Source organism: Bos taurus, chromosome 4 (assembly GCF_002263795.3).
Source record: "Bos taurus isolate L1 Dominette 01449 registration number 42190680 breed Hereford chromosome 4, ARS-UCD2.0, whole genome shotgun sequence".
NCBI classification, from domain to species: Eukaryota; Metazoa; Chordata; class Mammalia; order Artiodactyla; family Bovidae; genus Bos; species Bos taurus.
This window is the reverse complement of record NC_037331.1, coordinates 70,900,518-70,927,978: the sequence shown is the minus strand read 5'-3', so window position 1 is coordinate 70,927,978 and position 27,461 is coordinate 70,900,518. Positions and strand designations below refer to the sequence as shown.

Genomic DNA, 27,461 nt, shown 5'->3' with positions numbered 1-27,461 from the left:
CACCGATCCTCACAGATGCCAAAACCTTTCCCTGCACACTAGACCTTGTTTATCAACACTATCAGGGTGACAGCTACTTGCAACTTTCTGCATCCTTTTCCAGCTCATGGTCTATCCTCCTCAAAAAGCAGGAATACCACACATCCCCCTGAAGACATTCTGTTTCCTACCATGACTTCAAAGCACCAAGGATACATTTGTGGTTTCTTTGGACAATGTAGTGTATTTTCTTAAAAACCCTTTTCTTTTGTATTGGAGTATAGCCAGTTGACACTGTTGAGATGGTTTCAGGTGCACAGCACAGGGACTCGCTCATACACATACATGTATCCATTCTCCCCCAAGCTCCCCTCCCATCCAGGATGCCATATAACATTGAGCAGAGTTCCCTGTGCTATACAGTAGGTTCTTGTTGATTATCCATTTTAAAATACAGCAGTTTGTACCTGTACAGTTTACATTTCTTCTATCCAAAGAAATGAACAGGGTGATGGTTTGTAGATCTGAAATTTTGGCAGGTTATCATGCATGCAAGGAGAGATAAGAAAGCCTTCCTCAGTGATCAGTGCAAAGAAATAGAGGGAAAAAAATAGTATGGGAAAGATTAGAGATCTCTTCAAGAAAATTAGAGATACCAAAGGAACATTTCATGCAAAGATGGACACAATAAAGGACAAAAAATGGTAGGGACCTAACGGAAGCAGAAGATATTAAGAAGAGGTGGCAAAAATACAAAGAACTATACAAAAAAGATCTTCACGACCCAGATAATCACAATGGTGTGATCACCCACCTAGAGCCAGACATCCTGGAATTTGAAGTCAAGTGCGCCTTAGGAAGCATCACTATGAACAAAACTAGTGGAGGTGATGGAATTCCAGTGGAGCTATTTCAAATCCTAAAATATGGTGCTCTGAAAGTGCTGCATTCAATATGGCAGCAAATTTGGAAAATTCAGCAGTGGCCACAGGATTGGAAAAGGTCAGTTTTCATTCCAATCCCAAAGAAAGGGAATGTCAAAGAATGCTCAAATTACACCACAATTGCACTCATCTCACGGACACGACTGAGAGACTTCACTTTTACATTTCACTTTCCTGCATTGGAGAAGGAAATGGCAACCCACTCCAGTGTTCTTGCCTGGAGAATCCCAGGGACAGGAGAGCCTGGTGGGCTGCCGTTTATGGGGTTGCACAGGGTCAGACACGACTGAAGCAACTTAGCAGCAGCAGCAGCACACACTAGAAAGTAATGCTCGAAATTCTCCAAGCCAGGCTTCAACAGTACATGAACCGTGAACCTCCAGATGTTCAAGCTGGATTTAGAAAAGGCAGAGGAACCAGAGATCAAATTGCCAACATCTGTTGGATCATTGAAAAAGCAAGAGAGTTTCAGAAAAAACATCTGTTTCTGCTTTACTGACTACACCAAAGCCTTTGACTGTGTGGATCACAATAAACTGTGGAAAATTCTTAAAGAGATGGGAATACCAGACCACCTGACCTGCCTCTTGAGAAATCTGTATGCAGGTCAAGAAGCAACAGAACTGGACAATGAAAAACAGACTGGTTCCAAATAGGGAAAGGAGTACGTCAAGGCTGTATATTGTCACCCTGCTTATTTAACTTATATCCAGAATATATCATGAGAAACGCTGGGCTGGATGAAGCACAAGCTGGAATCAAGATATCTGGGAGAAATATCAATAACCTCAGATATGCAGATGACACTACCCCTATGGCACAAAGCAAAGAACTAAAGAGCCTCTTGATGAAAGTGAAAGAGAAGAGTGAAAAAGTTGGCTTAAAGCTCAACATTCAGAAAATGAAGATCATGGCATCTGATCCCATCACTTCATGGCAAATAGATGGGGAAACAGTGGAAACAGCGACAGACTTTATTTTGGGGGGTTCCAAAATCACTGCAGATTGTGGCTGCAGCCATGAAATTAAAAGACACTTGCTCCTTGGAAGAAAAGTTATGACCAACCTAGACAGCATATTAGAAGCAGAAACATTATTTGCCAACAAAGGTCTGTCTAATCAAGGCTATGGTTTTCCAGGAGTCATGTACAGATGTGAGAGTTGGACTAGAAAGAAAGCTGAGTGCCAAAGAATTGATGCTTTTGAACTGTGGTGTTGGAGAAGACTCTTGAGAATCCCTTGGACTGCAAGGAGATCCAACCTGTCCATCCTAAAGAAAATCAGTCCTTAATACTCATTGGAAGGCCTGATACTGAAGCTGAAGCTCCAATAGTTTGACCACCTGATGTGAAGAACTGACTAATTTGAAAAGACCCTGATGCTGGGAAAGATTGAGGGCAGGATAAGAAGTGGACAACAGAGGATGAGATGGTTGGATGGCATCACTGACTCTATGGACATATGTTTGGGTAAACTCAAGAAGTTGGTGATGGACAGGGAGGCCTGGCGTGCTGCAGTACATAGGGTCGCCAAGAGTTGGACACGACTGAGTGACTGAACTGAACTGATAATGCATGCCTTAGCTTATTGTTCACCAATAAGTCCATTTTACTTCTTTTAATCACAGAACTCTCAAGCTTAGCTGGGCACAAGCTCATCTAATCAGAAGCTACATTTCTAACTTTCCTTGCAGCTTCGTGGCCACCAGAGAGATGTGAGTAGAAGCTATGTTAAAAAGAGCATACCCCTCAACCTTTCCCTATTCCTGAGGGCTGAGAGATGGTGACAACTAGACCCAGAATTGAAAGCCATTATTTGAGGATGGCAATGTCATTGGACCAGCCTAGGAATAAACATAACCTGGACAGTCACAGGAAAGAGAAATAAATTTCAATCTTATTATTTGGGGGTCTCTCCGTTACAGAGGTTTAGTGCAAACAATATAGGCGCTAAGAAGCTAGCATGCCTTACAATCAGGAATCTTGGGTCACCTTTGTACCCCCTCAACAGAAAGTTGCCAACTGTATCTATGATGGTCAGCTTCCTGGGCCCAGAAACAGGAAACCCTGAAACACTGGCAGTAAGAATCCTTACTGTTTGATAAAGCAGGAAAGCCACTGTTTCCAAGTTCCCAAAGTATATTGTCTTCTCCTAAAGCAACCCCATATTCTTCAGTAGGCCTTGGGATAGAGATGAATCCTCAAATCACTTCACCTTCTCCAGCAGAACAGCCCCCTGCATGTTGCATTTACCCCCAAACAGTCCTCAGAGCCACTCCAGAACTGAAGACTTAATGTTCTGGGTGGAGAGGGGTGAGTCCACGGGGTATATGACCATCCCTCCACTCTTGAATGAGAAAATCAGAAACAGGCTGAGTTTCCTTCTCTTTCTGCTATTTAGCCACCCTGACTTGCCCTTCTCTGTCTCTAGAGGAAGAAACACTGATGGATAAAGGTGGGCTAGTAAAGCAAACTATCCTGAAAGACAAGAGGCTGACTGAAAACAGCCAAACTGATGAAAATTCAACTTAATATCTATAAAGTGCCTACCTAGACAGTATATTAAAAAGCAGAGACCTTTACTGACAAAGGTCCATAGAGTCAAAGCCATGGGTTTTCCAATAGTCATGTATGGATGTGAGAGTTAGACCATAAAGAAGGCTAAATGTCAAAGAATTGATGGTTTCCAATTGTGTTGTTGGAGAAGACTCTTGAGTGGCCCTCAGACAGCAAGAACATCAAACCAAACAATCCTAAAGGAAATCAATCCTGAATATTCATTGGAAGGACTGATGCTGAAGCTGAAACTCCAATATTTTGGCCACCTGACAAAGAGCCGACTCATTGGAAAAGACCCTGATGCTGGGCAAGATTGAGGGCAGGAGGAGAAGGGGATGACAGAAGATGAGATGGTTGAATGGCATCACTGACACAACGGATATGAGTTGAGCAAGCTTTGGGAGATAGTAAAGGAAATGCTGTGCTGCAGTTCATGGGGTCGCAAAGAGTCGGACTGAGCGACTAAATACCACCACAAAGTGTCCATAGCTCTGCTAACCTCAAACGATGGAAACAAGTGACCTGAAGCTTAATCCAAGGAGGACCCACCCTGGTCAAGGAGATAAGGTATCTGTAGATGAAACGAGTGAGAACACAGTTCAGGGTGGGCTATCTAGGAGGTTTCGTGGACATTCACAGGGAAGAGTTCAGGGAAGCTGATGTTGTGAGCTATTTAAGAGGTGTCCTGAGGGGAGCCTTAGAGATGTGGACAGGACATGACTAGGTAGAAAGGAATGTGGAAGGTGGGAAGGACACCTCCCAGAGGATTTCCCAAGCCTGGCTGCCTGGCAGGATCACCCTAAGGAGCATCTACAGACTACCAAAGCCTGGCCCCACTCCATACCAACTCATCCAGAGGCTCTGGGATGAGGCCCAGGCAAGTTCCCCAGGTGACTCTGATGCAATGTGTGGGCTGGGAACCACTCCCTGATCCTGCATCCAGAAATGACAGAAAGATTTACTCCACAGAACTGCCTTCTTTTATCTTAGCATTTCATTTCATTTCAGTATCTAATGCCACACCAACATCTACTGCATCTCATTTGTGCCAAATTAAAATGCAGAGCAGGATGTGACTTAGCAGTTTAAAGGGTAAGAAGAGAGAGCGCCTCCGAAGGACTTAAATTAACATCTTGTGGTTTGAATTTTATCAGTGGGTGTTGCGAACCTCTCTTAACTGACAACTGCTGGCGGAAGTAGGGTAGATTTTAACAATTGGCAACCACAGACAGCATTTCATTACTGATCTAAAAAGACTACCAGTTGAGTCACTATAAAATGTGAATGTGAATTTTTTAAACTTCTCTCTATCACTCATAAAAGTCTAGTAAAGTCTGTTCAGCAATGTAAACATCAAGTAACAATGACTAATACTCCATCAATGTTACCTGAAAGCTCTCAAAGAACAAGAAACGAAATGCCTAGCAGTTGTGGTCAAGGCGTCAGTTGCACACACTTCAAGGTGTCTGTCCCCCTAACTAAAAATAACCCAAGGGCTGAGATGCTAAGCTTCAAACAAATTCTATAAAAGGTATTTCCCAAGATATTATGTATACATTTGGGGAGAATTGCTTGGGCAATAGCAAACAATCTCTTGTAAGAGGCCTGAAAGAAAATTTAGCAAATGTAGGTGGGGAGGAAAAGAGATAGAGGGAGTTTTGCTCTCCTAGGGGATGGACTACTGCAAGAAAATGAGCATGAGACACTTCTAAACCAGTACAAACTGAAAAACAGTTGTACGGAGAAACAGAATGAAAAGGCAGAGAAAACAGGTTCGTAAAAAATCGAGGTGGTTATTGGCAGACTAAAGCGAAAAAGGTGAGAAAAAGGTAAAGCACCTCTGCTACTAATGTTAACCGTGAAGGTTGTTTCTTCCTCCAGGAGAGTGTGTATATCAGAAGCAATTTGAAGACTGTGTCTAACTTTAGTTTTTTGTAACTAGTACTAAACTCAACATGTGGCAGGCTATTTGTTTATCAGATTGATGCTCAACACTGATAAAAACAAAACAACCCAATTAAAAAATGGGCAGGAGATCTGAACAGACATTGTTCTAAAGTAGCCATGCAGATGGCTAACGGGCACATGAAAAAATGCTCAACATCATTAATCAGAGAAATGCAAATCAGAACTATAGTGGCATCACCTCACACCTGTCAGAATAGCTGTCATCAAAAAGAACACAAATAAGAAACATTGGTGAAGATGTGGAGAAAAGGGAACCTTCATGCACTGTTGCTCGGAATGTAAATTGGTGCAGCCACTGTGGAAAACAGCATGGAGGTTTCTCAAAAAACTAACTACAGAACTACCGCATCACCCAGCTATTCCACCCCTGGGTATATATCCAAACAAAACAAAACAAGAACACTAATTCAAAAAGATACATGCACCCCAATGTTCATAGCAGCATAATTTACAGTTACCAAGATATGGAAGCAACCTAAGTATCAATCAACAGATGAACTGATGAAGAGGCGATGCATACACATATATACACAACAGACTACTACTCAGCTATAAAAAAAGAATGAAATTTTGCCATTTGCAACAACATGGACGGACTTGGAGGGTATTATGCTAAGTGAAACAAGTCAGACAGAGAAAGATAAATACTGAGTGGCATCATTTATATGTAGAATCTAAAAAATAAAACCAGTGAATATAAGAAAAAATAAACAGACTCGCAAATATAGAGAACTAGTGCTTACCAGTGAGGAGAGGGAAGAAGGGAGAGGAATGATGGGGGTAGGATATTAAGAGGTATAAACTACTATGTGCAAAATAAACAAGATACAAGGATAAAATGCACAATGGAGAATATGGCCAATATTTTACAACTGTAAAAGAAGCATAACCTTTAAAACTGTGAGTCTCTATATTGTACACCTGAAACTTAAATAATATTGCACAGCAACTACACCTCAATAAATAAATATAAAAACAAATAAAAGCAAAACCTGTGTCCCCTTCCCCTTGCTTCTAGAAGATTTTATCTCAGAGACAGGCAAAGAAACATTCTAAAGCATCCATTTATCACACTGAAAAAATTCTGTAGAAAGGTGTATCCTAATTGTTTAGGAGTTTACATCTAGTGAGAATGTAAAGAAAAAGTAATAATAGAAAGTACAAATAAGAAAATCTAAGTCAGAAGTGAGATGTAAAGTATCAAAACTCCAGCTGGATTCCATCTGGTTAATTTTTGAAATAATTTTCAGCAACCAGGACCCTGCTCTTCACTTGATTCCTCTACATTGTGCATTCATTGTAGATATCAGTTGAACCAGGGGTTTAGCACACTGAAGCTGTTTCAATACATCGTTTTGCATTAAGACAGCATCTATCATCAAAGAAGTCACTGCTGCTGCTGCCAAGTCGCTTCAGTCGCATCCGACTCTGTGCGACCCCGTAGTCGGCAGCCCACCAGGCTCCCCGTCCATGGGATTCTCCAGGCAAGAACACTGGAGTGGGTTGCCATTTCCTTCTACAATGCATGAAAATAAAAAGTGAAAGTGAAGTTGCTCAGTCGTATCCGACTCCTAGCGACCCCAAGGACTGCAGCCTACCAGGCCTCTCCATCCATGGGATTTTCCAGGCAAGAGTACTGGAGTGGGTTGCCATTGCCTTCTCTGAAAGAAGTCACAGTACTATGCAAATGGAAACTCCCCCACCTCACACCCAAAGGCAGAACAGCCCCAGCGCTCAACAATGACAATCATACCTCCTGAAAATGAGGCAAGCCCCAGATCTCAAGGCTTATCAATGACTTAAAAGAAGCTGATGCCAATTCTGAATCATTATTACTGAGTGAGGAAGATGTGTTCTTTAAAGACAACAGCACCAAGATGAATCTCATCCCAAAGCTTGTCTTACAAAATAACACTGACATTTCTCTATCCATTGGTAGGGTCTGTTTCCTTCTCTTGAACCTGAGTAGACTTGTGACCATAGCTGAAGCAATGCTTTCTGACTTCCAAGGCTCTGTTAGAAATGATAATATAGCTTTCAGTTGATGCTGTCAGGATTCTCACCCTTCAACTTAGCCATCATGATGTGAGGACAGCAATGTGGAGAGAACACATGGAGGGGCTCATCTGTAAAAGCTGAGACCATTCGGTCAGCTGAGAGCATCAATGCCCAGACATGCGAATGAGCAAGCCTTCCAATATCAACCTCTGTGCAGTCCCAGAGGACACTGAGTAGAGCAGAGTCCAGCAGTCCCCACAAAGTCCTGTTTTAATTGCAGATTTGAGGGCTAAGTAAACCTCATTATCTTAGCCTACCAAGTTTTAGGGCCGTTTGTTATACAGCATTAGGTAACTGAAACACTAGGCAGAAACTCTTGGCCCATCTTCAGGCTAGTCAGATGGGAAGTATGAGAACACAGGGTCAGAAAGAGCAAGTTCAATCAGCAGAAACGACCTACAGCCTCCGCCTACCAGAGCATCCCACTCCCGTCACGTAGGTCAGATTTGGAAGAGGGCTCCTTGGTCAGCAAACACAGACTTCACTCAGAAAGTCACTTATACAAAGCACACGATAGAGTTTATTGGCCAATTAGCTGATCCAGGGAGGTATGTGTCTGATACTGAGGAAGAGCCCAGAAATGGAACACTGAAAATCCCATTTGTAAATGGCCACAAACCCCTTCAGAACTCTTTAAATACATCTTTTAACACAGACCTCAAAATCCCCACTTACCACTTGGCATTTCTCTTCAATAGCTTAAGCAGTGGTTGGGAACGAGTTTTCAACTGGCAACTGAGCCACAAAGAAATTATCTTACTAAGGTCACGGGGTCAGTCGTTGTGGGTACAAGTAGGATAGAACCCAGGACTATACATCAAGAACATCCATTCAGGAGGGGAAGAGGGAATTAAAGTAAAAGTCCTAAGTATTTAAATATTTCTAAAGAGCAGTTTTATTGTTAAAGAGTCAAAATCTCCAGCACCATAGATCCTTTAGAAAGAACACTGACAAAGTCTTGGACCAGAGTCCAGGAGTCTTGACCAGTCTTGGCCAGAGTCTGGTTGATTCCACAGTGCAAAGATCTAGTCTCAATCATACACAGGATTCCTCGGACGCTATCTGGTGCCCAGAAATCAGAGGATGCCAGCAAGGCAGTAAGAAGAACCGAGTTTCATCACCTGAGTTGGAGCAGAAGAATGACTGAAAGCAGAGTGAGGGAGGGAGAAAAGACAGGAGAGCAGTCATTAAGGCTGTAATGAACACTGAATGATTGTGAAATAGAAGCTCAGCATCTGAACCAGCCAGCCAACAGAACTTGGGGTGCTGTCTGACATCACAGCCTCTAGTCCAATGTGGGCACTGAATTAAGTGCAACTAAGAAACTCAATTTTAAATCTTAATAAACTAAACAATTTAAATTTCCATAGCCACGTTGGCTGGTAGCCGCCATGTTAGACCAATGCAGCTTTAGACCACACCATTCTAACCCTCTTATTTTCTCCCTCCTTTCCATTAGCACAAAGTGAGAATACCCTGGGATATTCCGGCCTCCCGAAACCTTCCAGGTGCGTTCTCCCTCCAACCAGCTCTGAAAAAAATCAGTGGCTGGTAGACAGCTGAGTCATCACAGGCCAGGTGTCCAACACTTAAATGTATTAAGTCATCTGGGAAATTTTCTTCCCCACTCCTTCCACTGTTGGAGACAATGAATTATAGAATGAAAGAGGCTATTCGTTTTCTACATGAGGTCAGCAGGGATTTTTAAGTAATAAGCCCAGCTGCAACTTCCAGGTACTTCAAACTGTCTCAGTGCAGAGATTAGTTCCTTCAACTCACACAGCTTCCATGGAAAACCATTAGGAGCGTTACAAAAAGATGTGTGAAGTTCATGTGTCTCTTAGGAAGGGCTTATAATGGCAGTTCAGTTTAAAGATAAGAGTCTGTGACATGAGGCAAAAGATCATGTTTCAAAACAGAAGAAAAAAGAATTATCAGTTCAAACAATTATCAGATGTCAGTTTGTTTGGCATCTGATATTTACCATTGTCTACTGTCTTCAGATGGAAAAAAAAACCTCCATCGCAGGCCAGCAAAGTACCTTTTCACAGAGTGAGGAGGGAGGGGAGAAGCCTTTTACTTTTAAGAGGATTCCATACAATTTTGCAAAGTCCTAGAAACAGCTCCACAGAGCTGCCCAGTAGTAACGTTTTGGCCTGGGGGAAAACTGTTTCTTTAGCGAGGAAATGAGAAATTCACTAAGAAAACAGCTAATTTCCCAACATTGAAAAGTTCCCATAATTCAATATTCAATTACCAACTCAAACTTATTGCCCAATATAATTCTACCATTTCAGGCAAACAGTCTTAAAAGTCCCCCATTAAAACAGGCATTCTCATAAATCACTCCTGTGTGCTAAGTCGCTTCAGTCGTGTCTGACTCTTTGCAAGCCTATGGACTGTAGTCCCGCCAAGACTCTCTGTCCATGGGATTCTCCAGACAATGAGTGTAGCCTCTGTAGGAGACAATTTAACAACAGAAAAGTTGTCTTTCAAAAATAAAGGCAACATGGAACAATTCCCAAAGATAAAACAACTTAGGAAATAGGGCTTCAAAAAGCCTTTTCCAAAATAAACTTAACGATGATGAACCGCACCAAACAAATTATCAAGAATGATAAAACCATGGGAAAAAAAGAGCAATGGTTACTCGTATATTGATCGGATTAAATAAGTGGGGGAATACACAGGGGAGGTAGAGCTACTAAGTGTTAAAAGTATTTGTTGTTGTTTAGTCGCTAAGTCATATCCCACTCTTTTATGACATCATGGACATAGCCCACCAGACTTCTCTTGTCCATGGGGTTCTCCAGGCAAGAATACTGGAATGAGTTGCCATTTCCTTCTCCAGGGGATCTTCCTGGAGCAGGGATCAAACCCACAGCTCCTGCATTTGCAGGCAGATTTTTTTTTTTTACCACTGAGCCACGAGGGAAGCATACGTTACAAAAAATAAATTTTAACAAAATGAAAATAAAACAAATGACCAACATTTGACATCAGGGGAGAACTGCTGGGCCAAAGAATTGGGCTGTTTTCTATATACATTGTCTTAGCTCACCCAACCCATTCTCACTCCCAGACAGATATCTCTCTTCTGACTAAGGGAATTAATCCTCTTGGGATAAAAAATTACTCTTCAGCAGCCTGGTTATTTGTTTGCCTTTTGTTAAATTGAAGTAAAATAAAATATTCTATTTACTTTTAAAACCATGTTTAACCTGAGCTCAGTCTTATACAATTATTTCTCCCCATCGTTTATCCCTCCCTCCATCATCTCTCTCACTTTACACACCAGCCAAGCCTGAAATTAATGCTAACACTGGTTAGTTTCTGGTTGAGATTTTGGGGAAATATTTTAACTTTTCCTTTGAGCTTTTTTTGTTTTGTTTTGCTTGCTTTTTAAAAATAAGAAACACATGTAACTGAAGTAAATATAAAACAGCAATTACTTTACTGATTTGATACCAGACCACCTGACCTGCATCCTGAGAAATATGTATGCAGGTCAAGAACCAACAGTTAGAACTGGACATGGAACAGACTGGTTCCAAATAGAGAAAGGAGTACGTCAAGGCTGTATATTGTCACCCTGCTTATTTAACTTATATGCAGCGTACATCATGTGAAATGCCAGGCTGGATGAAGCACAAGCTGGAATCAAGGTTGCTGGGAAAAACATCAATAACCTCAGATATGCAGATGACACTACCCCTATGGCAGAAAGTGAAGAACTAAAGAGCCTCTTGATGAAAATGAAAGAGGAGAGTGAAAAAGTTGGCTTAAAGCTCAACATTCAGAAAATGAAGATCATGGCATCTGATCCCATCATTTAATGGCAAATAGAAGGGGGAATAATGGAAATAGTGACAGATTTTATTTTGGGGGGCTCCAAAATCACTGCAGATGGTGACTGCAGCCATGAAATTAAAAGACACTTGCTCCTTGGAAGAAAAGTTATGACCAACCTAGACAGCATATTAAAAAGCAGAGACAGTGTTTGCCAACAAAAGTCCTTCTAGTCAAAGCTATGGCTTTTCCAGTAGTCATGTATGGATGTAAGAGTTGGACTAGTAAGAAAGCTGAGTGCCAAAGAATTGATGCTTTTGAACTGTGGTGTTGGAGAAGACTCTTAAGAGTCCCTCGGACTGCAAGGAGATCCAACCAGTCCATCCTAAGGAAATCAGTCCTGAATATTCATTAGAAGGACTGATGCTGAAGCTGAAACTCCAATACTTTGGCCACCTGATGTGAAGAACTGATTCATTTGAAAAGACCCTGATGCTGGGAAAGACTGAAGGCGGGAGAAGGGGATGACAGAGAATGAGATGTCTGGATGGCATCACCGACTTGATGGACATGAGTTTGAGTAACCTCCGGGAGCTGGTGATGGACAGGAAGCCTGGCGTGCTGCAGTCCATAGGGTCACAAAAAGTTGGACACAACTGAGAGACTGAACTAAACTGAATGGTTCATTTTCCTAAAATGGTCACCTGACCTGTGCTTCTCTTATATCCCCAACAACCCCCAACCTCAGATTCTGACTCAATATGCTCACTAGCCCTCTTCATTCTCTGGTTGTGCCTCAGTTTTTGGAGAAACATGCTTCAACATGAGAGAACTGTCCTATGTCACACCTCCCATAGTCATCAGGAAAAGTGCAGGCCTCCCAAGAATGTGGGAAAATGTAGATAAGTAAAAATCGCAGGGCTTGGGTCTTTTAACTAGAGGTGTGAATGGAAACTATTGACACTGGGAATTCCATCTATGCTGTTGTTACACAACAGGGATGGCACACCAACACACACAATTTGGATTTACTGGAAGTGAACTTATCTATACCACAAAGACTTCTTCCAATACTAGGTATCTATTTATGTGTCCCTCCCACTTCTCTCTTCCTGTCTTTCTATTACTCTCATTCTCACACTCTCCGCCCCTTTCTCCTATCACCCTCCCTCTGGTTAAGAGAAACCCTCCTTCTCTTTAAAGGAAAGTCAAATAAACAAACCCTATTAGATGACCTGGCTTCCCAGGTGGTGCTAGTGGTGAAGAATCCACCTGCCAATGCAGGAGACACAAAGCAGGTTTGATCCCTGGGTTGGGAAGATCCCCTGCAGTAAGAAATGGCAACCTGCTCCAGTATTCTTGCCTGGAGAATTCCAAGGACAGAGGAGCCCAGTGGGCTACAGTCCATGGGTCGCAAAGAGTCAAACATGACTGAGCACACATACGCACACACATTTAGATGACCTGGAAGAAGAAAGAAGGTGGGTGTTTGGGTTGAGGGAGGGAAGATGGAAGAACCATTAGAATACGGCATAGCTACATCTGTATACGTAATTGCATACAGTCCGTTCCACCACACAACTCTAAAAATGCATTCCAGGTATGACAAGCTTATCTGACAACTCAGAACTGGGTAGCTGTTCATGTTTTTGTTTATTGCATGGCAGAAGTCAGCGGTCTTGCTTGGTGTGGGTCCCTGTTCCCCTGCCCCTTCCTGTCCTCTATCTTTTAAAAGCTGGATCAGAGCAAAAGCTGCAGAAATCAAATTTTACCCATTCAACAGACCATGGATTATTAGGTACCACATAGACCAACCTAAACAAGTAAGTAAGTAAGTGAAGTCGCTCAGTCATGTCCAACTCTTTGCGACCCCGTGGACTGTAGCATACTAGGCTCCTCTGTCCATGGGATTTTCCAGGCATTAGTACTGGAGTGGATTGCCATTTCCTTCTCCAGTGGATCTTCTTGACCCAGGGATCAAACCCGGGTATCCCGCATTGTAGACAGACGCTTTACCGTCTGAGCCACCAGGGAAGTCCAAGGAAATGGCAACCCACTCCAGTATTCTTTCCTGGAAAATCCCATTGACAGAGGAGCCTGGCGGGCTATAATCCACGGGGTCACAAAGAGTCAACATGGCTGAGTGACTGGGCACACAAACAAGTAACATGTTAAAAAAAAAATCAGATCCTGGAAGGTAGGGTATTTTATAAGTTAACTGTACGTACATGCAATTTTCAGGAGTTTGATTTTAACTTCTAATTTAAGCTCTCACTTTTTTGATAAGTGAGACGACATAGTTTCTATGTAATATACCAGTAGACATGACCCATCCTAGAAACAGCTCAAAAAGACTAAGAAATCAAATTTCACGACTGAAAAATAAAGGTGATATCCTGGATCATAATTATTCAAAATGCGCTCTGCCAAATAACACTTTCATAGGGCTGTCTGTCGGGGGATAAAATGAGTTCCCACAGACCAGTCACCTTGGTAAACACTGCTCCTATATTCCCTCTTGAAGACATATTGGCACATTAAGGGTTTCTGAGAGATTCTGCACTTAAGCAAACAACAACAAAAGCAAATCTGTTAACTATGTCCCACAACCCATTCCAAATCTTTCTGACCTCAGAATCTCCTTTTTGAGGTAATACTTCAACATTCCTTCAGCTAACGACCAACTTTAAAGCTCAATCATCCTGTGAAATGGTGAATGAACTCTTACCTTTAAAGGTTGGTATATCTGTCAAGGAGATAACAGCCTAATGGGCACAGGAACCATTTCTGGCTTATGAATCAGGCTTGTAGCAGCCAACACTAACACTTGGATACCTTTTGCTTAGTTTCATGTCTAGACTGGACAGGCCTAGAGAAACATGAGCAACCATGACCATCACATAAAACCACAAGCAACGTTCAGAGACTGGGCTCATGCTTCCCTATTTGACCCCATCTTCCCTAAAAGCCCTCCCTGGGTCTCTCATTATCACATCTCTCTCCCCAAACCCAGCTTCCCCACACCCCTTCCTCCTTGCTTTCCACAGTCTACTACTTAGGCTCCATCCTTCCCATTTCAGTCTGAAATTACCCTCAAGAGAAAACATCTGAATAGGATGTCCAACATCATTTGGAAGAGAGAAGTACCACTCCAGGGAGTGACATTCTCAGTTAACTGGACAAAGTGCTCAAAAAAATCTTGGGGAAACTATCTCAGAAATTAAATACTCATGCAACTGTTGTGCAGGACTGCCTTAACATGTATCTCCAAGCAATGTGCACTAAATCTACCCAAGTACACAAGAAACGGGATCCATATTTAGCATTTCTGTAACAAGTGTTAAGTAAACATATAGATAAATGGAATAGAATTGAGAATGCAGAACTTAAACTCTCACATTTATGGTCAATTCATTTTGACAAAGGTACCAAGACAATTCAATAGGGAAAAAATAGTCTTTTCAACAAATGGTACTGGGAAAAGGAGATATTCACATGCAAAAGGATGAAGTTGGACCCTTGCTTCATACCACATACAAAAATTCACTCAAAATGAACCAAAGTCTTAAATGTAAGAGTTAAGACTATAAAACTTTTGAAAGGAAACACAGGGGTAAATTTTCCTGACCTTGGGTTAGATCATGGTCTCTTACATATGACGTCTAAAGCAAAAGCAAAAAAGAAAAAAAAAGTAAGTTGGACTTTAAAATGTAAACTTTTATACTTCAAAGGATAAAATAAATAAAATAAAAAGACAGCCCAAGAATAGGAGAAAACGCTTGCAATCATATAGTTGATATGAGCCTATTATTTAGAATATAGAAATAATTCTTACTACTCAATGAAAAAATAACTGAATATTTTAAGTGGGCAAAGAATTTGAAAAGATATTTCTCCAAGGAAGAAATACAAATGGTCAATAAGCAAAAGATGCTTAACATCATTAACCCTGAAAGAAATGCAAATTAAAACTACCAAAAAAAAAAAAATCTCTTCATACTCCCTCGTGCTCATTCTAGGTCACTTCAGTCGTGTCCAGCTGTTTGCAATCCCATGGATTGTAGCCTACCAGGCTCCTCTGTCCATGGGATTCTCTAGGCAAGAATACTGGAGTGAGTTGCTGTGCCCTCCTCCAGGGGATCTTCCTGGCCCAGGGATCGAACCCAAGTCTCTTATATCTTCTGCATTGGCAGCCAAATTCTTTACCACTAGGGCCACCTAGGAAGCCCCTCATACTCCCTAGGATGGTCACAATAATAATAATAAAGAAGAAGCAAACAAAAAGGCAGACAATTACAAGAGTTAGAAAGGATATCGAGAAACTGGAACTCAGACTCTTTGGTGGCAATGTATACTTTGAAAAACAGTCTGCCAGTTCCTCAAAACTTAGATACCATATAAGGCAGCAGTATCAGTCTTAGGTATATACTCAAGAAACCTGAAGATGTATATCCACACAGAAAACTTGCACAAGAATATTCATAGCAGCATAATTCATAATAATTAAAAATTAGAAAAACACAAATGTTTATCAACTGATAAATGGATAAATAAAAAGTAAAATATCTATATGCTATGTATGAATTGATAGACCGTATAGTCCCAAACTCATATATTGACGCCTAATCCCCAGTGTGATGGGATCTGCAGATGAGGCCATGGGGACGTAATTAAGTCATGAGGGTGGAGCCCCACCAGTGGGATTGGTGGCCTGAGGCTTGTTTCCTGTCTCCACGCTCAGCCATAAGAGGACACAACAAGAAGATAGCCATCTAAAACAAAGACGTGATCTCTCACCAGACAGCAGGTCTGCAGGTACCGGGTCCTCGGACTTTCCAGCCTCTAGAACTGTAAGAAATTAATGTTTGTTGTTTAAGCCATCCAATCAATGGTTATCAGTCATAGCAGCTTAGACTAAGATACCAGAGCATGAAATATTATTCAGCTACAAAAAGGAAAGAAACACTGAGTCATGCTACAATGTGGGTGAACCTTGACAACGTTATGCTAAGTGAAGGAAGTCAGATAAAAAAAGGCTACATATTATACGACTCCATTTACATGAAATGCCCAGAATAAGCAAATTTATGAAGACAGTTAAGTAGACTAGTTGCCAGGGCTTGGGATTTCTTTTGGGGGTAATGGAAATACTCTAGAATAAGATGGGTTGTGATGGTTGCACAATTTTGTGAGTATACTAAAAATACATCTCTGTCATATATAGATTCCACATTTAAGTGGCATCATATGATATTTGTCTTTGTCTGGCTTACTTCACTTAGTATGATAAACTTATATAGTCTAAAAGGGTGAATTTTGTGGCACTGAATAATATATCAATAAAAACAATCTTACCCTCCTAAGAATAATCTTTGAATCAAACAGAATCAGATATACAGTTATCCATCTTCTCCCTCAAAAACCACTGGCACTGAGGTCAATCTACTTTTGCTGAATCTGATATGTAACACTGGAATCTAGTCCTAAGATTCAAAAAAGAAAGAACTATGCTGTGCGCTAAAAGATGAATAAACTCCAATAAGAAAGTTTTGAGAACTTCACTATGAGTAATTTCAAATACCATACTCGGAAAACAAATGAACAAAATATCAAGATGTAAGTCCATAACTTCAGATCAGTCTCTATAAAGCCTTCTGAATCCATATGTTCTAGTTGTTGTTTAGCCCTCAATCATGTCTGACTCTTTAGCGACCCCAGGGACTGTACCCCTTCAAGGTCCTCTGTCCATGGGATTTCCCAGGCAAGAATACAGGAGTGGGTTGTCATTTCATTCTCCAGGGAATCTTCCTCACCCAGGGGTCAAACCCGCATCTCCTGCATTGCAGGTGGATTCTTTACTACTGAGCCACCAGGGAAGCCCCATATACTCTAGTGATCTCATGGAAAGAATGAATAGCAAAAGTCACAGGTTAAAATCAACTTCAACATGTGGAAATATGTTGAAGTTTATTTTAAATCAACTTGACCAATATAAATTAGGTCAAGACTTGTCAATCCTGGCAACCACATTAGTCATCCACGAACTCACAAATAGATCATTTGAGAGGTTTTTGACAATCATATCCAGAAATGAAACATAGGTCTTCCAAGATCTCAAAGGCTTTCTTCTATCATGGTAGGCAGTACTGGCTTAGGTCACTGAAGGCCTGTTTACAAGCAATCAGGGATCTAATTAAAACCCTTACAGAATAACTAAAAAGCCAAATCTGGATATGATGTTAAAACGATCTTCAAGCTCCAAAGCAGGAGGTTGACCTTTGATCTGTATGTCTGCCTTACATTTAGCAATGACTCAGGCCCACATTTTTTTTTTTTAAGTTATGACGTCTCTAATTCTCAGAAATACCACCATGTAGGTTAAAACAGACACGCACATGTACTCACATATTCACACAGACCAACCCATCACAAGCCAAAAGAACCACCCAAGGAAATGAAAAGCCTAAAATTCATTGTCTACAGTCAAAAGAGCAAGGTAAACAGAACAAGCATAGATAATTCCAACTTTTGAGAGGTGATATCCCCCAAAGGTAGTTATAAATCAGCTGTTTGAAACTCTAAATACATTTTCTCATAGAAATCTATTAGTGTGTGGTCACATACCCAGGTGAGACCAGGGAGACCAATGCAATGCATGTGAAGCAGAGAGTTGATAGGGTTATATAGAGTTATATAGAGTTGATAGTTTTTAGAGGGGAAAACATCTTCCAAGTTCAATTCCAAAATGTAGCTCAATAGTGGTAGCACCCCAGCTGCAGCATGGAGAAATAGGTGTATACTCTCTGGTCCTGTCCTTCCCCAGATATCCTAAACTGGTGAACAAACAGGCCCTGGGCCACAGTGAGAGGCCCACCCCAATCCCATACAAACATATGAATACTTCACAGGGGATCTCTATGGCTTGTGAGGGCCTGTGGATTTTTGCTGCTCTCCAGAAATGTCAGTTTCAGTAAATGTCTGCTTATCCAGAAGTGAAGGCAAATAAGAGTTCTCATTACAGAATTTAAAAGGCTTTTTTGTTGAAATACAGCATTCACGTGTGTGTGTGAGTTGCTCGGTCATGTCCGACTCTTTGCAACCCCATGGACTGTAGCCCACCAGGCTCCTCTGTCTGTGGAATTCTTCAGGAAAGAATACTGGAGTGGATAGTCATTCCCTTGTTCAGGGGATCTTCCCAACCCAGGGATCAAACCTGGGTCTCCTGCACTGCAGGCAGATTCTTTAGTGTCTGAGTGACCAAGAAGGTCAAATAGATGGATTTTTTTTTTAATATATTTTATAGGGTAGACACATGAAAAGTCATGATTTTCAGCAACTTCTCAATGTCTCTTGTGATCAATATAAATTATGTTTTTCATCACCCTTGTCTCCAACCCCCATGACAGAGGCTGTACATAGTGAGCACCTCAAAGACATACGTGGGATCTCTGTTCCTTTAATACCATTAGTACTGGGAATGTAATTTATTTTAAAAAATACCTCAGAATAACTCACATACACTATGATAGTGATCTTGAGCAATCTTCCTGTTTGTGCCTCAGTTTCCTCACCCAAGGAATTTTGTGGCTGAGTAACTGGGGTGGGAGGGAAATTAACTTTTCAGTGGATATCTTGGTGCCTTTGGGATGTGGTTTCACAAACACATATCACTCATTAAACAACCAAAGAAACAGAACGCATTGTATGATTCATCATTACAGTAAACCCCAAATGAGATTGGGAGTATGCAGTAACTCAGGACACCCTCCCAGTCCCTCCTGCCATCCCCTTGTCTCTCTCCAGGCCCCCTCAGATGTACACTGAGCTGCTGGCTCAGCCCCCCTCCTCCTCTGACCTCATTCCAGCCTGACCACCTGGTTCTGATTCACAGCCTTGCTGTCAGCCCTGCTGTGTGTGCCTCATTCCCCAGTCCTGCTTCAGAATTTCAGGTCAAGCATTTCTGTTTCTCCATCCAACTCCCCACACTCTCAGTGACCCAGAGCTTCTTGGGTGAAAGTGATGGATCATCCTCCTTACAGAAAACCACAGGATTAATTCTGAATTCAAAGTTTGCTTACCTTAGGGTCAGTACAGAAATGGGAGATGGGTAGGGCTGAATGACAGTTTTAGGACCAGAAAAAAGAATGGGAGGATGGATGGATCTGGGCCGTGTCTGAGGCCCTGCCAAGCTCCACCCGTGCTTCCAGCTTCCAGCCCAGGGGTTGTGAGCAACCCCCGCATCAGTCCAATAAAATCCCCCCTACCTGATCAGTTTCAGATACTATATTCCAGAAAGTAGAAAAGTAATTTTAATATCAATACCCAGTGAGAGGAAGGATTGGCAAATTATGACACATATTGCTGATAGCAGTATAAATAAATAAAAGTATATGAGAAACCTATTTAATAGTTGTTATAAAAATGCTATAAAATAGTTTTACCCTTTGACTCAACATTTGTAATAGGTAAAAAGTGGATACAACCTTAACGCCAAACAGTAGAGGAAAAGTTAAGCAAATTAGATTGGAATATATTATTTTATACAATGAAGAGTATTGCTTCTAAAGATATTTGTGAAGAATTATTCATGTTTAAAGAAATATACTAGGAATTCCCTGATGGTACAGTGGGTAAGAATCTGCCTGCCAATGCAGGTGATATGGGTTCGATCCCTGGTTGAGGAAGATCCCACACGTCACAGAGCAACTAAGCCCATGTGCCCCAACTACTGAAGCTCGTGTGCCTGGAGCCTGTGCTCCACAACGAGAGAAGCCGCCACCATGAGAAGCCCACGCACCGTAATGAATAGTAGCCCCCGCTTGCCACAACTAGAGAAAAGCAGGCACAACAACAAGATCCAGCGTAACCAAGAAAAATATAAATAATTTTTTAAAAAGAAAAATACGAAATGTAAAAGTACACAAAACTAAGTAAAATGCATATTGAAAATGAAAATCACAGGAAACGCTCAAAGAATTAATAGGGGCTACCTTTGGATGGCCAATCAAATGGGGTTTTTCACCTCTTTTTCTTACTAATTTTTTGTAATTTCAACATTTTTATAATGAGAACATATTTAAGATGATATATTTAATCACTTAAAATAGAGGGAGTAGCAAGAGTCTACCTCTTACACTTTGTACTTGTTTTTCTTGAGTTGTAACTTGCCTGTTAACTGTGCTATCCAGTGTGGATTTCTACACAGAATTTCCAATTCGGAGAACCAAGGTTACCCAGGTAAGCTTCTTGCTGATACTGTCATGCTGGCATTTACCTCCTAACATCTCCTCAGTGCCTGCCTACCTTGTGTCAGGCTGGGTTTCACTGGTGTGAATATTCTGTTGGGTAATGTTTGACTTTCTGAGGCAGTCAATTCCACTTCGAAATATTTTGACAATCGATGACAGTGATCTCCAGCTTGATCAGTTGCCCTGAAGACTGAGTGCTCACCAACCTGATGATATCAGAAGGCTGTTCCATGTCCAACAATATTACTTTTCTCTTGTAATATTTAGATCCATGGCTGTGCTGCTCATGGATCTGCCTGGGAATCAGATGTGTCCTGTCTCAGGTTGGTTGGCTATTTTCTTTCTTTAGGAATGATACAAATCAGCCATCTAAAACTGCTATCATTGTCCTCTTTCTCTATTCTCTTTTCTGTGCATAGTGACTCAAACAGTAGAGAATCTAGGAGATCCAAGTTTGATTCCTGGGTCAGGAAGATCCCCTGGAGAACAGAATGGCAACCCACTCTGATATCCTTAGCTGGAGAATTCCAAGGACAGAGGAGCCTGGTGGGCTACAGTCCATGGGGTCACAGAGTCGGACACAACTGAGCAACTAACACTTTCACTTTCATGTGTATATGCCAAGGGGACAAGGAAAGAGGCATAAAATTTTATCATTTTTATATGTCTTTTCCCCCCAGCCCCAGGCATAAGGGCAATCTCCAGCTTCTCATTCAGGGTCCCCATTCTGATGAGAAGGTTTCACTGACTTTCTCTATCACTGTTTGCAGCCAACAGCATCCTGGGTTATATCTAGGAGGAGAGAAGTGGGGAGAGAGGTGGGTTTCTATAAATGCTGTTTAAGGCAGGCTTCCTCCTTTACACTTTACCATGGTAAGAGTTCAGAGAGCTTGCAGGGTAGACAAGTCCAACTTCACAGCCAATATTGGGCCCATTTCTGTGAAATGGAAAGATTGAACAGAATAACTGTTTCAGTTTCCATGGATCACTTCTAAGATAGGATGGCACCCCTGGAGTTAGATAAAAAGCTTATTCTGTTTCATTAAAACGATCCTTAAATAGCTCTGGAGTGAAACCTTACCAGCCATCCGTTTTGCACTGGTGTGATGAAGAGGCAGACACAATGACTAGGGGCCCTCCTGTAACAGGACTTGGTATGCAGTGCCAACTAGAACCGGTTATTTCTTATATCCAGAACAATTACTCCTAGCTGTTCTGAATTGAGGGAAATGATAGTGACCTATTTGCAGCTAGAGAAGCAGTGTTTACAAGATGGACACCAGTTCATAAGAAGCTCTCCAGTCTGTGGTTTGAACAAGACAGGTTCAAATGCCCCTGTTCAAATTTTTTCAGTGGTCACTCATTACCTACAAATAATAGATGATCTGGCTGCAAATCAGAATCACCCACGGGCATTTTATTTCATTTTTGCCATGCGGCTTGTGGGATCTCAGTTCCCTGACCAGGGACTGAACCTGGACCACACCAATAAAAGCCTGGAATCCTAACCACTAGGCCACCAGGGTACTCCCGTCCATGGACATTTTAAAGCAAAAAAACACGCTCACATCCTCTTCCTAAAGATGGTAATTCAACAGTTCTGGGATCTAGGTACTAACACTTTTTAAAAAACCTTCCAGATGACAAAAAGTCACAGGATTGAAAACTACTGACTTAACAAGAGGAAGCCTCAAGTCTTCCATGCTACACACGAGCCTTGGTTCCCACAACAATCCACCTCACGTTTCACCTTCCAGCAACACCAATCCACTTGCAGTTCCCCACAAACTCCCTGAGCATCCCTCACCTCCGCCCCCCAAGGTACACATGGCAGAGTAGTCATCCTGGTTGTAGCTCCAATGACGCTTTCCATCCACTCCTCCCTAACGTTCCCAGATATACAAAAGATAAAGGCAGCTCAGCATACTACTACAGAAAATCGTCAAATCACAAAGGAAGAGGGGGGAAAAAAGGAATTACAGAACAGCCAAGAAACAACTAACAAAATGGTAATAAGCACATACCTACCAATAAACATTTTGAATGCAAATAGAATAAATTATCCAATTTTAAAAAAACAAGACCTATCATTACTCTGCCTACTCTTGTAGGCATGTACATCATGTACATCTCAGTTCAGAGGCGTGGACACACACAGACTGAAAGTGAAGGAATGGAAAAAGATACGCCCTGCAAACACAAACCAAAAGAAAGCTGGGGTAGCGATACTTAGACAACACAGACTTTAAGACAAAGGCTGTAATAAGAGACAAAGAAAATCGTTATGGAGTGATACAGGGGTCAATCCAACAAGAGGATATCGTATGATACTTGTAAATCTTTATGCACCCAGCATGCTACTGCTGCTGCTAAGTCACTTCAGTTGTGTCCGACTCTGTGCGACCCCACAGACGGCAGCCCACCAGGCTCCCCCGTACCTGGGATTCTGCACCCAGCATGGGAGGACCTAAATATATAAAGCAAATATTAATAGACCTAAAGGGGAAAAGAGACAGTAATACAGGACAGTAGGAGACTTTAACACTCCACTAAATTAATAGATAAATCATTTAGATAGAAAATCAATAAGGAAACACTGGCTTTAAATGACACATTAGGCTAAACGGACTTAACACATTCCAAGGCTAACGCATACCAGGCTGCCCTTGCACATACTTTATTCTAGGAATTGAATTTTGCAAATGAAAAATTTTGTTTGCATGTCTGTCTCCCTACTGAATTACAAGCTCCTAGAGGGAAGATACTATTCTTTTTCATCTTTATACCCTGCAGCCTTGCAAAATACCTATCATACAATAGGTACAGTCACAGAAAATCCTGGTGACATTCGTGTTTTAGTTGAGCGACAGAATGAATAGAATCACTAATTTTTACTCACTTGGATTCTCCATTGTGTGCCTTGGGTTACTGAATAATCCTCAAGTACACTAAAGAGAAAGCTCTTGGGAATCTTTGATTCAGTTAGAAGCAAGGTTGCTCTCATCTTATACCTAGAACTCATTTCAAGAGGACCCATATGACTACAATTCTAGTCTTAGACATTGCTGAAAGAAATCACTGAAAGAAGCTGGCGGAGGAGTTGGCAAGACGAAGATATACTGGATATGCAGTTTAGAGTTTTCTGAATAGCATTTTGCAAAGCCACAGGCTTCCAGAGTTTAAAATATGACTCAGAACACCAACTTTGATGCCAACGTCCTTATTTTTAGATTTTTTAAGCAGAGAATATAGCTATAAATTCAACCTACTCAGTCTACAAATCCTCTAAACTTCCTCCTAGAGAACAGAAAAACACTTGGCATGTCTCCGGATGTTATTTTATTTGCATATATAGTTGTGCTTGTAAATTTTTGGTAAGTAAAACAGAATTAATAATGGAAGCTCTAAATGATTCCCATGATTGCTGCTTAAATTGGCAAAATATTCTCGGGCACAGAAGAAACTTGCTTGTGGAAATGTGCATGGGCGGGCTGTTCAGTTTTTTCCACAATGGGATGTTGGCTTGTTCTCAGACAAATGGCAAGGGGACAGTAACAGAAGGACTACAATTTTGAGAGAGATAATGGACCAGAGAAAAATCAATGGCATGGTAAAAATATTTCACTCTTTACACCACCTGTGCTTTGTTGTTCAGTATCTTAATATTGCATGATCCTGTCTCTTTAAAAAAAATCACTTTACTGAGGTATAATTTACATACAATAAAATGCCCCCTTTCAAGAATACACTATGATGAGCTTGGACATGTGTATGCCAATAGAGCCACCGCTTTCAGCAACATATAGAACATTTCCCTCACCCCGAAAGTACCCTCATGCCCTTTTGCAGTCAACTCCCACACCCCCACCTCTGATTTCTATCACTAGGATTACTCTTGATTGTTTCAGGACTCCATATAAATGGAATCATGCAGAATATCTTTTTGTTTCTGCTTCTTTCTCTCAACAATGTTTCTGAGTTCCAGTCACCATGTTGCTTATATCAATGGTTCCTTCCTTTTTATTGCTGAGTTGTATTCCATGGCAGAGAAGGAAATGGCAACCCACTCTAGTGTTCTTGCCTGGAGAATCCCAGGGACGGCAGAGCCTGGTGGGCCGCCGTCTGTGGGGTCACACAGAGTCGGACACGACTGAAGTGACTTAGCAGCAGCAGTATTCCATGGAATAAGTAAATAAATATACCACAATTTGCCTCTATACAAGTTGATGAACATATGAGCTGTTTCCAGCTTTTAGTAGTTATAACAAAGCTACTGTGAACAGTTATATATAGACCTTTCTTGGGTAAATGCATGGGAACAGAACTGTTAGGCCAAAGGGAAGCATGTTTAATGTTACAAACTGCCAAACTGCTCTCCGTGTGGCTGTGCCTTTTCACACTCCCACCAGCCATCCCACCAGCCATGCCCGCCAGCTCCAGCTGCTCCACATCCAAGCCAACACATGGTGAGTTTCAGCTGTGCTGATGGGTGTGCAGGTACACCTCATTGTGGTTTTATTTATAAGGCATGAAATCTATGTCCTTCAACTTGCAACCTTTTCCTCCTCCTAGAGAACACAGGCAGTATAATAAGAGATCACTGAGTCCATTTCTGGACTCCTGAGTTTTATTACCAACTTTGTCACTAAATAGTTACATAATGCTATAAAGACCATCTATCCCAGTATAAATTTTTTTCTATAAAATGGTTAAATGAGGCCAAATGAGACTTACATTCTTGTTTTAAACAAAAATGAACATAAGTGAGTTTTGTCGAAAGCAATGTATTCCTTTCATAGTGGTTAGGCATTATTTTGCATAATGTCCCAAAGTTCTCAAAGAGATTTTTGTATATATCCTATTTATTGTCAAAGGGGTAGTTTTCCCAAACACCACACATTTACAAACAACAAAAAAGGAAGATAAACTCATCAAGAAAGGAGATTTTATTGAATGGAACATTAATCTCCCTCTTCTGCCTGGTGCTTCAAAACTGCTCTGCCAAGTCAGTGAACCTTAATGAATGTCTTTTTGCAGTCATCTAAGCTTAATTCCAAATTGTACCTGTTTTTAAAAGCCTTTATAATTCAGAAAGCATAAATAATCACCTTTGGTCATTTGTTTTGCTCACTAAGCTTTAAATAATATGAAGTTAATCAAACAGGAAATAATTGGGTTCATTTGCTTTTTGCCTTACACATACACAACATTCCTTTACTATCGTTAAGCCTCACCTATCTAGCAGTGTATGAAAACTCAGCAAATTCCAAGTCAGTCCTCATCCTTTGGGTTCCCATAAGGCAAAGTTCGGATAAAGGTGAAGGTAAAGTTAATGATAAAGACAGGAAAATATTATACATTCTTTATGAGGAAACTTAAGGAGTCAGTACTCTTGCCTGGAAAATCCCGTGGACGGAGGAGCCTGGTAGGCTGCAGTCCATGGGGTCGCGAAGAGTCGCACACAACTGAGCGACTTCACTTTCCCTTTTCCCTTTCATGCATTGGAGAAGGAAATGGCAACCCACTCCAGTGTTCTTGCCTGGAGGATCCCAGGGATGGGGGAGCTTGGTGGGCTGCCGTCTATGGGGTCGCACAGAGTCGGACACAACTGAAGCAACTTAGCAGCAGCAGCAAGGAGTCAGAAGAAAGGGTAAATCGTGATCAAAGAGGAGAAGGAAATGCATGACAAGACATTAAAGGAAATTAGTTTTCAGCTCCAAAGAAATATGTGCTGGAAAAAAATGCAAGTAAAACATCTGGTGTTCAGAGGGGGGTGGGGGTGGGGAGGACAACATTTTTTATCTTCACTTCCTGTCTAAACAAACAAATTATATATTGCCTATCCAAGATACAGATTACACTTAACAAAGGTTTCCCATGTCCTGTTCCAAAGATGTCTCAGAATATGCCAGCAGAAACAGAATAAACCTTCATGGGAGGTCTATTTCCATAGGAATGGAGAAAGTTGAGTCCCAGCTAAAAAAAGAAATATTACATATGAAAAAGTACATGCAGTGTACTTTCAAGGGCCTTTTATCTATTAGGAAAATGGAAAAGAAACCACCCACCATCAATTCAATTGGTCATTAACCTTTCCTGGGTCACTAACTTCTTTAAAAATCTAATAAGAGGTATGGTCCAGTCTTTCCAGGAAAACAGTCATACGACCTTGCACAGTCCCAGAGGTCTGGCTCCATGAAGGCCTTCCATGGAGCCTTTAGGGTTTAGGGACCCTAGATTTAGAAGGACCACCCCTGATTTTAAATAAACTCACCAACAAGACTTCCACCAACAATAATAATTCAAATATGACCTATATCCAAACAGAGGACACAAATCTCTCCTAATCCAAATCCCAAATACATACACGGTAGAATATGAAAATGACTTCTGTAAATTCCAAAAGTTATCTAACATTCTCACAGGAAGCACATGTTCAGAGGTACAGAGTGAGTTCTGGAAATGCTCCCAGAAATCCATTCCCCACCACTGCCGAGAAGGATGAGCAGTCATCTGAGTGGGTGGTGTCAATGCTTCCCATTTCTAGAACAGGTCTAGTCTAAAAGGAGAAATTCCTTATGGAGCACAGAGGGAGGAGAGAAAATGGCTAGCAAAAAGGTATGTGAGCAAACTGATAAATGGGATTTAATTTGGAAACATTCAGAACTAGAGGTGAAAAAGAAGGACAGTTTGGAAATTCTGGGTTGTAAGCAGGTGACTGTCTATAGTAGATAGATCAATGGCTCCCAAACAGGCATACCCTAATCCCTGTAACCAGCGAATGTTACCTTATGGCAAAAAAGGGCTTTGCAGAGATATCATTAAGTTAAAGGGCTTCCTTGGTGGCTCAGATTGTAAAGAATCCACATGCAAGGCAGGAGACCCCAGTTCGATCCCTGGATCCGGGAGACCCCCAG

The 27,461-nt window shown here is 41.3% G+C and overlaps 1 protein-coding gene across 3 annotated transcripts in view; it reads right to left on the bottom strand.

Annotated features, from left to right (window-relative positions):
- OSBPL3 (oxysterol binding protein like 3) overlaps nucleotides 1-27,461 on the bottom strand; it is a 199,424-nt gene that overhangs the window by 116,422 nt on the left and 55,541 nt on the right. For 2 of the 3 annotated variants that reach the window (XM_005205542.5, NM_001192901.2), the window contains 1 exon segment: nucleotides 16,094-16,144. The exons of the other annotated variant lie outside the window; for it this stretch is intronic. The gene's annotated coding sequence lies outside the window, so the exon portion shown is untranslated. 3 annotated transcript variants of the gene reach the window in all.